The following is a 13,831-nucleotide window of genomic DNA, read 5'->3' on the forward strand; positions in this document are numbered from 1 at the left end:
CTCAAAATAAATCCAGATCTGATGTTCTCATCCTAAGCAGTGAGGTTTTGCAGCGAAGTGCTCATTCTTTGTATGTGTAAGCCACCAAAAAGCGACAAAGAAAGTTGCAACCTTTGCGTATCTGGAAAACCTACCACGTAACACGGCAAGGGACAGAAATAAAAATGGGGGGAAAAGATCGAGATACGAGTGTTGGAAAAGACGGCGACACCTGAACGCGTGCTGCAGCCAAGCGAGGGACCCAGCAGGCAAGAGAGGCGCTGCCTTTTTGTTTTGTTCTCGGGCTGCACGTTCCCAGCGGGGCCGCGGCGCTGCCCGCGGGCGCCCCTGGCGGCACAGCCCGCGCACCGCACCCGGGCCCCCGCGGCAGCGCCCCGGCCTCTCCCCAGCGCTCCGGCCTCACTTGCTCCTTCGCGGCACTGCTTGGCGATTGCGGGATGCAGCTGAAACACAGCCACAACATTAACAAGGGCAGAATCTAGAGTCAAGTTACATCCCAGCCCTACCCAGAGGGATTGGGAACGAGCCTCTCCTTAGCCAACCTAGCACCCAACAGAGATCACAATCTGCACTCAAAATCCCACACTGACTAAAGACCAAAAATGCTTGCTTTTGAGAACCTGTGGGTTTCCCCTGTGTCCTCCAGCTTTTTGGGGAAGGGGCAAAGCAGATGGCTCAGAAGCCCAGCCAAGGAACCCAACAAAACCACCGAAACAAATCTGTGGGTGCAGAGAACCAGTCCAAATGCACAAAGAGATGATGGAGTGCGCTTCTCTATGGCACACTGCTGGGTGATTTTAAACCTCCCATGCCTCTTCCCAGCTTCGAGATAACCCGCGGGACATGCGATTCGAGCAATGGGGGGAGAAAAAAAAATTCAAGATGGCTGAAGGTGTCTTGTCACGGATTTTCATGCCCGCTCCAGAACTCTAGAGGGCACCCGAAATATGCCCTCCTCCTCCTCCCTCCCGAGCCGGGTAACGTGAGCAGCAGCAGCAGCCCGTCGTCTGCCTGCCGGAGTTGGTATTGCAGGAGCGATGTCTGCAGCAGCAGCGCCCACCCCGAGGAGGAGCCGCCTCACAGCCATTACCGGGGCTTCGCCCCAGGGCAGCAGCTGCTGGACACAGAAATTTCCCCACCCAGCGCTGGAGGGACCTCATTCCACCCCCGCCCCCGGAGAATACAGGGCGGGGGGAATGGCTCAGGCCCGCTGTAAGCAGAAACAGATATACAAGTAACACTCACAATGGAGCTCCCTCTCCTTGCTGGCGGCTGCCAAGGCTGCACCAAACTGGGCTGGAGCCTGAGGGAAAGGCGCGGGGTTAACAGGGGGCAGCGAGGATCAGGCAGCGCCCCCGAGGAGCGTTTCCACCGCCTGGCCAGGGCAGGTACTGCCTGCATCACTCACCACTTCCCTTTAATCCCGGTCCTTCAAATAAATAAATAAATAAACAAACAAACAAATAAATTCGCTGCCCTCCCCGGAGGCGGTGGGGTACTCCTCACGGCACACCCACGCCGCTGAAGGAAGGAGGAATAAGGAGTCCTCCCCGGCCGCCGCCGCACCGGGGGCTTCTACCTCCAGTGTGGGGGAGAGAGGCAGCGGTGGCAGCGGGAGCAGCGAGTGTTACCTGCGAACTTGCCCTATCAGCCCCGAGCCGCGGCCGCGGGGCCCTCAGCAGCAGCGCCCCCCGCCCGGGAGTTGCCCCCGGTGTCGGGTTTGCCCCCCTGCAGTCGGCCGGCAGCACTACCGCCTCCTGTCCGCCATTAGAGGGACCCAGCCGAACAATACGGGAGGGGAGCAGCGGCGGCGGCAGGAGCCGCGGAGCGCCGGGCAGGGAAGGGGAGAGAAGGGGAGGGAGGCACCCGCGGGGAGGCGGCGAGGGCGGTGGGTGGGGGAGGCACCGGGGCAGAACAACAGCCGAGGGCCCGGCGGCGAAGGGAGGGAGAGAGTTAAAATAGGAGGCGCTAGAGCAGACCTGGCCCTTCCCCCAAATGCCCCTGCCCCCCCTCCGAGGCTGCCCCCGGGCGCCCCCATTTACCCCACCGCCCCCTCCGCGGCGCGATGGCTGTGGCGGGACTGCCCCCGGTGCCTCCCGCAGCCCCGCTGCCAGAGGTGGCGGCGCGGCAGCGGCACCGCGGGGCACTTCGCCCGGGTAGCTGGGAGGCACGGCGGCTGCTCTCCCATCCCCGCCCTGGGGGCAGCTGAGCGCCGCCAGCCCCCCGCCTTGCCAGCCCGCCCCGGTGAGGCGCGGCGCCCCCGCCTTACCCGGCTCCCCTCGGCCCGCGGGCACAGACCCCCCCGCGGCGGCCGCACGCACTCTGCGCTACTCCTCCGGCGCCTCAACTCTAACTCGGTCCAGTCCCGGGCGAAGCGCAGCTGCTGGAGAAGGGGAGGAGGAACCGGGCCAAGGGAGCTCAGGGAGATCCGCCTCCCTGCCCCGGCATTGGCTTTCCCAGAGGGCGGGCCCTGGCGCTGGGCTAGCCGAGTGGGTGCGCCGCCCATCCATCAGAGCCGCCCGCAGCCGGTTGACCCTATAAACTGCCAATCTTCCTCCTGGCCATGCTTGGGGTTCTTCCCACTTTGATCCATCAGGTTTGATGGAACCCGGATCGGTGCCCACCGTCCGGGGGGTTACCCGTGCCCGAGGGTCGCGCTGGCGCTCCTCACGCCGCCCTGTGACAGCGGCAAGTTGCACAAGTTCCCGGTGCGGCCGAGGCGCTGCGCCCCGCGGGCCGCGGGCAGGGTGCGCTGCCCGTCCCGCCGCTCCCACCGTGGGGCGCGGGCTCGCCTCTCCCGCTCCGTCGCCGAGCCATAGGGGCTGGCAGTGCTCCTCCGAGGGGTCCCGCTCCGCTCCTTTCCTCCCCTCACCAGGGTTTTGAACCTAGGGCCATTCCCATGATGGACAGAGCATGGCTAATGGGAGCGTTCCCAGAGGGAAAAGAGAGTTCACGTCTCGTAGGGAGGGCGCCTGGCCCGCAGCCTGCCCCACCGAGCAGCGCCTCCTCAGCCGAGGCCGCCCTGCTGCCCCCGCCCGCCGCGGGGGAGGGCGCCATATCAGCCGCCGCCATGGCTCCTGGTGGTGGTGCTGGTGGTGGTGGCACTGGTGGTGACGTCCTCCATTTTGTCGGAAGCCGCCGCGGGGAGCTTGGTACCAATTGGAACCAACATGAGGCGCAGCGGGGCGTCCATTTGAAGAGCCTCCGTCCGGCTTTCCCGCGGGAAAAGGAGCCGGGTGCCCTGCGGGGTGGGGACGGGAGCTCCGGCCAGGCGCCGGGAGCCAACTCTCCGCCCGCCCTTCGCCAAAATGGAGGATGCGCGCCTCCCTTGCGCGGCTCCTTCCCCCGCGCTGGCCATGGCACCAGCGCCCGCGCCTTCGAGGACCAGCGGAGCGCGGCCGCCCTTGTGGCGCGGTGGTCCCGCTCTGCTCCATCCACCCATTCTTCTCTGCCCAGAAGAGGGAGAGAGAGAGCGCAATGCCCGCCCTGCCTCCTCTAGCCGGGATCAGTCCGTGTCAACCGCGCGGAGCAGCGTCCCCCGGGCAGAGCGAGCCCCTTGTGTGCGCAGGGAGCTGGTTCCAGCGGCGGGCGCCATTTCCAGTCGGGGTCAGCCTGAGGGAGGAAGAGCCTTCCTCACCGCGGGCAGGGCTCGTGGAAGGGATGGCTGCTCTCTCCACCACCTTTGATGTGTTTGCCGAATAATTTTCACGTGTAGGGGAGACGAGAAATTTTCATTTATTGTCACAACAATACATCTAATTTCTTCCTAATGATAGCACCCGGAGACACAGGCTCCAGTCAACAACTCAAGCCAAAAGCTCATCTGGCGCTGTTACTGTATGTTGTTGAGTAGAATTAATGCGGGTTTGGTTTTGTTGGTTTTTAAGGCTTTTTTTCTCAAGATACTGCTCATCAGATGACGCTTGGAAGGGCTGCTTGGTGTGGAGGGACAGAATTCCCTCAGGGCTGGCAGCAGCTTGCTCAGGCCTGCAAAAATATATGTGAGCTGATGGTCTAATGCAGATCTAATACAACCAAGGAGGAAAGTGCCATGAAGATGCATCCTCACCCATTTTGAAGGTCTCAATGTTGCCCTATAAATTGAATTATATTTGATCTGCAGTATCACGCTAATTACATAACCAGAAAGCTGTTGAAATTTCAACATTGGATCCCATTCCCTCCATCAAGTTAGCTGGCTCCTGACCATCTTCATCATTAACCTGGAATATCTTCTAGGTTGGTAAAACTCAAAGCCATTTTGAGTTGTCCTCAATATTACATATTTGCCAGCTTTCCTAGTCATATGTCTCGGGAAGATGTCTTTTGCTTTACAACAATGCTTATCCATAAGCATTTAAGTTCTCATGGAGAAATTCAAGAGGACTTAAGCACTAGCAATGGATGGTAGAAAACAAGTGTTTTTCTAATCAAGAACACATTAAGAGAAACCTGTCACTCTTAGTAGTCATTAAAAAAAGTAACTGAAGAATACTTTTCATCTTAACACTGCCCTAGCAAGAGACATTACCTAACAGTGTTACTAGGACTATTCTGTAGGAATAGAACATTTTCATTAATGTTTTAGATTATACAGCTCCAACAAAATTTAATGGTTTTGCTTGCACTTTTGGAACAATATGAAATGTGTTTATAACTCCGTAACTCCATATATTAAAGTTTATAGCTCCAGAGAACTGTTGTCCCCTTATAGACATGTGACTTTAGTTTTAAATTCGTATGTTGAAATAAAGCCAAAAATAATTAGATACACCATGATTTTCCCTTAATTTTTTCAACTGATGTCAGAAAAAAAGGACAAAAAGTTCAGACACCCATGTAAATTCCTCTTCCTCTAGAACCATGTATAATTCAGATTACTTTTAAGAAGAATTCATATAAAGTAATTCTTTTTATGGTTTGAAAGAGTTAGCATTAGCTCAAATGCTAAGCAGCAAAATATCTTCATGAACACCAGAGAACTGAAACATACGTATTTATAGGCTCCACGCCGCTGCTTTCATGGACAGGCCTGATGTCAGTAACCTTACTAGAAAATGTCAAATATCTACTGGGAGTAGATAAATTCAACAAAGCTGAGCCAACGGTTTGTTCATCAACTTACAAAAGGAGTGACGTTCTTCTGTCATGGAAGAATATTTTCTCAAAAAAGCAGTCAACTGTATTCGAACTGAGAAGGAGTAATCTGATATATTTTGTAAAGTTTATGTTTGAGCAGAAATCTTAAAAGCGCTTACCAAGCCAGCCTTCAAGTGATGCATATTGTATTGTAAGAACAGGATGAACACAGTTTAGAGCTACCTCCTGCTGCCAGCATTACTTATCCGTAATAAAGAATAGTGACATTTGTTCCAGACTTAGAACAACTTTTCTTTATTCCTCTACCATTTCCCCCAGTATTTCTCTTTCTTTTCTGTCCTTAATCTCACTCCTTTATCTACTTATCCTCGGTTTCTCTTGGCCATCACAAAGGAGAAGGATGTGAACAAACTGTCTAGGTTGATGGAACCTGTGTTCTCATAGTCATGGCATAATGGAATCCTGGTCTACTAGTGTTTGTTCAACACAACTTCAAGAAATAGTAGTGGATGGAAAAGAAATTAAAAAGACAAAATCAAACAAAGCAAAAGAAAGCAGAATCTTAAAACACCTATGATCAGTAACGACTTCATCATTTTGGTTTTATTATCTAAGACTTCTTCTGTCAGTGTTCTGATTTTTGAGTTTCATCAGGCATAGCAGCTGTTCTTTGCAGACTAAAGCTCTTAATGAAAAGATACTTAGGAAAAAACTCTGCAGTAGGACAGTGGTGAGGCTCTGGAACAGGCTGCCCAGGGAAGCTGTGGATGCCCCACCTATGGCCATGTTCAAGGCCGGGTTCAATGGGGCTTTGGACAACTTGGTCTACTGGAAGGTGTTCCTGTCCGTGGCAGGGGGGTTGGAACCAGATGGCCTTCAAGGTTCCCTTCCAACCCAAATCAATCTATGATACCATATCTGTGTGTTTGTACTCAGTACTCAGCATAAGAGAAGCCATTGAGTTTTTTTAAATTACAAAAAAAAAAAAAAAAAAAAAAAAAAAAAAAAAAAAAACCACCCCAAACCTTTGTACAGAATGTTATCTGTGGTTTTCATTATGGTTGTTGAACTACAGATACATTTTGTAAGATTTATAAATAGATCAGTATGTATATATAAGCAGATTGCATTCAGCTGTTTAAGTTGCAGTTTATTTAACCAAAAGTGATCTATTAAACGTTAAATAAGGAGACAATATATCCTATCCTATTAGATATGATTCATTCATTGCATAATATAATGTGCCTTCAAATGACCTTTATGTAACATCCCATATTTAAGTTTTGGAACAGTAAATAGCAACTTACGTTTCGATCTGGGCAACTTCCCCACAGAAGACATTCCCATACTGAAAGAATAATAATATAATACCTACCAATTGTTCTTCTGAAGTAATTTAATAGGGTTTACAATAATCAACATAATCTTTACTTGCAAAGCAATTTTTATTAATTTTTAAACATTTGAGGATTTTAGTTGGATAAATCTTTTGTCTTAATGGAAAAATGGTATTAGAAAACAGAAGATAGGATCTTAAAACTGAAAGAGATTTCCTAGGTCACTGAGTCCACTATCTTGCTATTAGAGGAAACTGTGTCATATAATCCTGTGCAGAAACTTTTCAAGCCTCATCTTAATGGTAGCCTGATATGTTTACCCCCTACTTCTGTTGCAAATCTGTTCCAGAACTTCATTGTTTTGGTGGTCAGAAACCTCCTTCTAATTTTCAGACTAAATTTATTCAAGAATCCATTTGTTTTTGTGCCAATATTCATCCTTTGGCTTAAAGAGCTCTTCTCCCTCCCTGGTGTTTAGCCCTGATATATTTATAGCCATCATATTCCCTCTCAGCCTTCCTTTTGCTAGACGAAATACAGATTTTTTAGTCTCTTCTAGCTCAACACATCTTCAGTCCACTGGTCATTCTACTAGACTTTATTGCTACCCATCCCAGTCTGAACACCTCTGTCTGAATATGAGTTCAAATTCCCATAATAATCCATTTTAGGTTAAATTACTACATAGTATAGTAGATCAGGATTTCCATGAAATATTACAGTCTTGGGAGTGTAGTTGCCTTTTTGCGTAAGTACATTAGATAACCACCATCTATTCTACTGGTACCTATGTTCTTTTCTACCACTCAGTTACTAGGAAAGTTCTCCATTAACAGCAAATTTTTTGTTAGCTTCCAAGTGCATGACCTTGCATTTTGTATTATAGCAGTTTGTTTTGTTTCCATTAGTTCAATCATCAAGGTCACTCATTGTTTTTCCATATGACATCCCACTGCAGCTCTGCCTAGTTTTGAAACCAGCCACTGCAATAAATTTATTTTCTCTTCTTTGCCAAACAATAAGATCAATCTCAAGAATAACTCCCGAAGAAATCTACTAGAAGACACCATTCATTTTGATACTCTCCTTTTTAATACTGCCTGCTGCCATTTCCTTCATTCTGCTCTGGAAATATCACCTTCTCTGATTCTCAATGTGTAGCAAAACTCTTCTGTGACTCAGTCCCTCTTTCCCTAAAATCACTCTACTTCATGATCCTTTTTATGAACTGTCTTAGCACTTGCCCCTTTAAGAAAGGGCAAATAATTTTCATTTCAGACTTCTGAGCTCCTCCATTCAGTTCACTTGATTAACTAGGTCATAATTTACCAAAATTTGCCTTATGAAATCAAGGGATTTAGATACAGACCTGCTTTTGTCTTCTTTCCATACAATTTACACAACATCAGCTTTTAGGATCATTTTCTTCAAGTACTTTTTCTGTACTGTCCTGTCCTCAACTGTAAGTCCAAGTCTAAAATAGCATGATTTCATGTTGGTTTAGTGACATTTTGCTGAGGAAAGCTGTCAGCTATGACATTCAGCTATTTTTGGGGCCCTGCCACCATTAATAACATTTGTTCTCCAACCTACTAAATCAATTAAGTAAAAAAAAAAGCGAATAGCTTTTTGCCACCTTAGTGAGTTGAAGTGACTTATGTGTCAGCCAGGTACCAAAGCCCCCACAAAGATAGCACAGAAGAGTGTGCAGCCTGAAGGAGGAGAGAATGACTCCATTTCAGCAGGAGGGAGTTGTTGCATGAACCTAGCTTCTCATCTTACCATAACCTATCTTTGGAGCAGCATCTGTGTATGTATTCCTATATATAAAGAAAATTCCCCATTCTTTCTAAATCCTATTTCTTTCTAGATTTTCACTTGTGAATTTCAAAAACTATTTGATCACAAGTACTAATCAAGTACTGGCTTTGGTAAGTTAAACCTTTTCTTGTTTCCTAAACAAGATCTTTCTACTTAAGAGGTTGAAAATCTCCTATGGGATGTATAACAACATCCCATAGTGCTGAATGAAATAACTTCTGTATACCTTCACCTTTGTTTCTTTCCATTAAATCTGGCTTATGATATTCCTTTTTTTATCCTGGTATTTCTCATACTGAAGAACTTGAATAAGATCAGGCTTCGTGGTTTCACCACAGGCAAGTTGCTGCATGATAAAGCTGCTGCCAAAAGTAGCAATCCTGTCCTCTCCTCAGCGACTAGCTATAAATTTATGTCACCTTTCTATGGTGACATGAGCATTCTTGCAGCTAAAAATTGGCCAATTTTCAGTGGGACCAACATGTTGATCTTTCTGCATGTGCAATCAGATGAATGATAGTGCCTGATAAGGGGGGCAATGGGGAGCACAGGGGAATAATGTATATCCCAGTTTTGAAACAGCACTACTAGCCTGCAGAAATTGAAGTGGTACTACATATATATATGAGTAGTCTTTGGCTGATGACCTGGCTTCTGCTTTATCTCAGCAAGAGCCACAATGTAGTTTTTAACTGGTAATAATTAGCATTATTTAGAGCTGTCTGAGAAAAAAAACAACAAACTTGCAAAATATGGAATTGTCAGGTGAATTTTATTTCATAATGCTTAAATTTAGTCAGTTTAAAAAACATTCTTTAATATATTCCTTGTAATAAATTTAATTTTAAAATCAAATTATTACAAATCATAGTAAGATTCTCTTACTGCAAATCACTGTGATGATAGTTTGGCAATATTTTGACATGTGCTTCAAAGACAAAAACCTGGAAAAACCAATAATTTTTTGGTGAATGTTTTCATTTTCAAAGCAAACCCATTTTTCTCCAGTTTCATTTAATGTGTGATCCTGTTCTAGCAAAATTGCTTTTTTAGGCAACTTGTCCTTTCCTGTTGGATGAGAACTGTGCCACAGTCAACAGGACCATCAGGTTGGATTTTAATGCACTGCTCTTTTATATTCTAAAAGGCCATTTGGTAAACTCAGAGCAATCAGGGCATTTACTAGAGCACCTTTCCACGATGGCTTTGTTAAACTGTAAGGTGGATGGGAGAGTATTCTAAACAGCAGAGGCCCTTCCTTGCCATGAAACTCAGAATATGTCCTGCACAGAGCCTTGCAAATGGGAAGACTCCAGCCCTACTTCCCACAAAGAGAAGATTTTGTGATGACACTCTCAAAGACTCCTGACTGACCCAACCATTTCTTCCTTTAAAAGAACTATAGACTTGGACTTGTGATCCGAAAACCGAAATTCTTGCTCTTTAAACATCTGTCATCATGGTGCAGTCTCTTTCACGTAAACAGTTTTTTCATCTTTCTTTGTATTAACAGTGCTTTATCCTCAATTTCAGACCCCTCACTAGTGCACCGTCACCCCCAAAGCTGAATCTGTTGTGGTCTTTTTATTTTTGTGGTGTTTCAAAGGTCCATCATTTCCTTTTGGCTTCCTAGTGTCTCTTAAGGTACCTTCCCTTTAATCTCTTGCTCTTACTCTAAAACTATAATTTCTTTCACAAACTTTTCTTCATTTAGTTCTAAACTATTCTTGCTCATCATAAATAAGTGTGTTATACATGAAAAAGTAATCGAAGTAATAGAAACTTTGCAAAGTCTAATGCCTACAGGTTAGAAGTGCAACATTCCCTACATCCCCATGCATCATCAGTTCTAAAAGGCCAACAATGAAAATCACAATGAATTTGTGACATGGCTTTTAAGGATGTCTTCCATACTCTCTGCCCTCTGGAGCTGCTGTCTCCTATCCTTGTGCTTCACTGCCTATGCTCAGCTCAACAGGCAGCTCCTTGTTCCACTTTGTCAGCTTAGAGTGATTCAGACTCAAAAATCCCCACCCTGTGTTCCCACCTTCAAGCTGCATTGGTATAAATTCAGATTGGATTTGTTCTTCACTGAGAGGGTGGCCAAACATTGGAATAAGCTCTGGCCCCAAGCCTATAGGTGTTCAAGAAGAGTTTGAACAATACTCTTAGATATATGATTTAACTTTTAAGTTGTCCTGTGTGCAGTCAGGAGTTGAACTTTATGGTCCTCATGGGTCCATTCCAGCTCAGGGTATTTTATGATTCCATGGTTCCTTTGACATTTATCACTAGCACGTTATTACAGCTTCACAAACATTAATGCATTTGTGCCCATGTTATACACAGAGAGCATACAATTAGTGTCAAAAATATGTGTTATTTGGCTGCCTGTTTTGGATGCCTACATTTCTCAAGGATATAGTATTTATTTCTACACTTTATTTGGCAATCACATCTAACATCAACTTTGTTTGCAGTTGAGAAGCCTTCACAGCATGAGGCTGCGTGCCCAGAAAGTGAAAAATACCTATTTCTCATCGCCTGTCCCAAAACTGAATTAAATGAGATTCAGCCTCACACAGGATCCATTGAAACAAGACAAGAAGATAATCCAGTTGTTCAGGAGATATTCTTCTGTCCAAAGAATACACTTTTTCTTCGTGAAACCAGGTACCTCAGTCATGTACTGTGTAGCTTTTGTACTAGAAAAGGTAAATGCAGAGAGTAATACAATCAGCAGGCTGCTTTGCATCTTCTTATTCTGAACACTAGATGTCTTATGTACTGAGATAAGTAAGGAATGGCCTGTGGTCCAAACAGAATGTGATCTCTCACAGACTGTATCTTCCAGGAGTTTGAATTAAGTTTTCACAAGTAACCTGAGTTTGAGTGCTCTCTATTTTTTGAATATTTTAATGTCTGTACTCTCAAGACTTCCCAAATTACTTTTAGGAGTTAACTAATCCAGAAAAACAACCATCAGAAATTCTGTCTTGTTAAAGCAAATTTACATCCCTGGGGCTCATCCAAAAAGTTCAAAATTCGCAAGTTTATAGAACAAATTCTGGTGACATAAGCCAATAGCAAATGAAAATGGGAGAAAAATATAATCCAAAATATAATCATTTGGGAGAGACAAGCTAAAATGTTAGGTTGTCTTTTTACCAGCTAACTCAGGAATCCTGCATCCTGAGCTGTGTTCGAAAGGACTATACATTCCCTTTTCTTCTGCACCACAATCTGCCTTGCAGCCTATGTCTAAGTCTTCCATTTTCTCATGTCTTAACTTCCAGTTTGAAGATGCACATCCTGCCACATTCGAGGCTTATATCCTAGTCCCCTATTTGTTTGAAATGTTGTTCCAGATCCTGTTCTTTCCTTATGTCAGTAATCATTCAGTCCCTTTGAGCATATCTTCTCACATTTATGTATTCCAGCACTGTTTCCTGCTCTCAGTTCTTGGCATTGTAGCAAGTTGTTTAGGAATAATGACAGTTTGGACCTCAGACTGGAGCATATCGCATGTATCTAATCAAGAATTTATCAATCACAATCTAACTTGTGCAGAGAATTTTCAAACTTACAGGAACATAAAAACCTATAAGCAGTACAACCAAAGGTTTGTTTAGCCCAAGATCCCATCTCTCACAGTGGCCAGTAGTGGACATCTAGAGAACAGCAGAAGACAGCAGTACAGTGATACCTCCCAAATATTCTCTTAGCCTCCATCTTATCACTTTTGCAAATATAGGTCAGTGAATAGAAATCAGCAGGGAGAGAGGTAGAAAACAACAGGTTGCATATATTGCCATGGATCATAGTTGCTAAATACATTGTTTCAAGGTTTCTTTTGGAACAAACAGGATATTTTTGTGGATTTCAATGAGCTCTGCCCCATGGCTTTTTGTTAAGATTATGTCACATTTTAAAGATTTGGGATTTCAAGATGCCTAACCTTGACCATACTATCAAAACAACCCACCCAGCCCAAAGTCACTGTTCTGCAGGAGAACAGTTGATCCACTGAGGTAAGTGGCTTGTTTTTCTACTCAATCAGATACCAGTTAATTGCTAGACAAGGGATCATAGAATCATAGAATAGAATAATAAATATCTTGAGTTGGAAGGGAGCCACAAGAATCATCTAGTCCAACTCCAGGCCATTGTGGAAAATGGACTGGCTGGTTATGTCAAAATAGAGAGATGCTGTGGTGAGACAGTAGAGAATTGATAAGGCTGATTGAGCAAAACCACAAGCTAGGCCAGTTGATCATCCTGCACCTGGGTTTGGGCAAGGCTTAGTACTAAATGGTGCCTGGGCTGAAGCCGAGGCCCCACAGCCCAGTGTGGTCTCAGTGAAGAGCAGCAGAGCACCCAAGTCCCTGTGCCAGCCCTCAGCCCCTTCCCTGTGCACAGCAAGCCTTGGTTTGGATCTGTTCCTCTGAGGAGACAATGATGGGAGTAAAGACCTGGCAAAGGTCTGATGGCCACCACTGACGTACCACAGGTCTGTGCTGTCTTTTTTTAGCCACAAGGTAGCTCGGTTTGATGAAGGTAACCAAAGGTTTACCTCAGATGAGGTAAACCTCATTAACCTCTTGTTTGTATATTAAAAACCACATCCACCAATATGAAAATGAGAAAACAGATGTCCCCCCACCCCACATCTACAATGGCAGCAACAGGCAGCCAATGATTTTTAATTACAGTCATTCATCCTTTTGTCCGAGGAGTATAAAATTGATACTTGAAATCCTCCACTATGGAAGGACAAGAATACAACCCCACTCTGCAGACAAGTCAATGGGCTTCCTCCTCTCCCCAAAGAAGGGACAATTCTGTGGTAAGATTTGTGTCTCTGGCTGCATTGGAACTTACCTGGGAACACTTGTACACAGAGTTATGCACTTATATTTTGTAGCTCTAGTGCATTTATCAGCAATCTAACAAGAATCCATAACCAACAAGAATCCATAACCTCTTATTTCAGTAAACTACACTATTCATGAAGCTATGATTGTAAAATTTCTCATTTAATGTGACCAGACTTACAGTGTTGAATTGGTAAACTACATTATTCTTGAATCTGTGATTTGTGCATGTTCTTACTGAATACAACCAGACTTTAGTGCCTAATTGGTCATAAATCAGAAACTAAGCTCAGCCGCAGCAAGCCTCTCTGATCTCTAAGGACTAGTTGGAATGCAAGGGGATTTATTTTCTGCCAAATTTCAGATACTTACTGCAATAACTCTGCACAGGACAACCCCAAAAATCGTACCATGTGCCTGGGAGCATTGTTCAAACAGTTCTTGAACTCTGTCAGGCTTGGTGCTGTGGCCGCTTCCCTGGGGAGCCTGTTCCAGTGCCCAGCCACCCTCTGGGTGAAGAACCCTTTCCTAATGTCCAATTCATACCTCCCCTGACACAGCTTCATGCTGTTCCCTTCATTTCTATCACTGGTCACCAGAGAGGAGAGATTGGCACCATGAAAGGTCTCCCCCCAGTCTCAAGAAGGGTAGAACTTTGATGTAGCACATTAAAAAGGAAGCTTAAAATCACATAACCTA

The 13,831-nt window shown here is 45.5% G+C and overlaps 1 protein-coding gene across 7 annotated transcripts in view; it reads right to left on the bottom strand.

Annotated features, from left to right (window-relative positions):
* Window positions 1-2,392, bottom strand: part of ZMYM2 (zinc finger MYM-type containing 2) — a 92,198-nt gene extending 89,806 nt beyond the window's left edge. For all 7 annotated transcript variants that reach the window (XM_083854709.1, XM_083854707.1, XM_083854708.1 and 4 more), the window contains exon 1: window positions 2,270-2,392. The gene's annotated coding sequence lies outside the window, so the exon portion shown is untranslated. The remainder of the gene's footprint in view (window positions 1-2,269) is intronic.
* Between the last annotated feature and the right edge of the window lie 11,439 nt (window positions 2,393-13,831).

This window comes from Zosterops lateralis (assembly GCF_965231275.1).
Source record: "Zosterops lateralis genome assembly, chromosome: 2".
In the NCBI taxonomy this organism is placed as follows: domain Eukaryota; kingdom Metazoa; phylum Chordata; class Aves; order Passeriformes; family Zosteropidae; genus Zosterops; species Zosterops lateralis.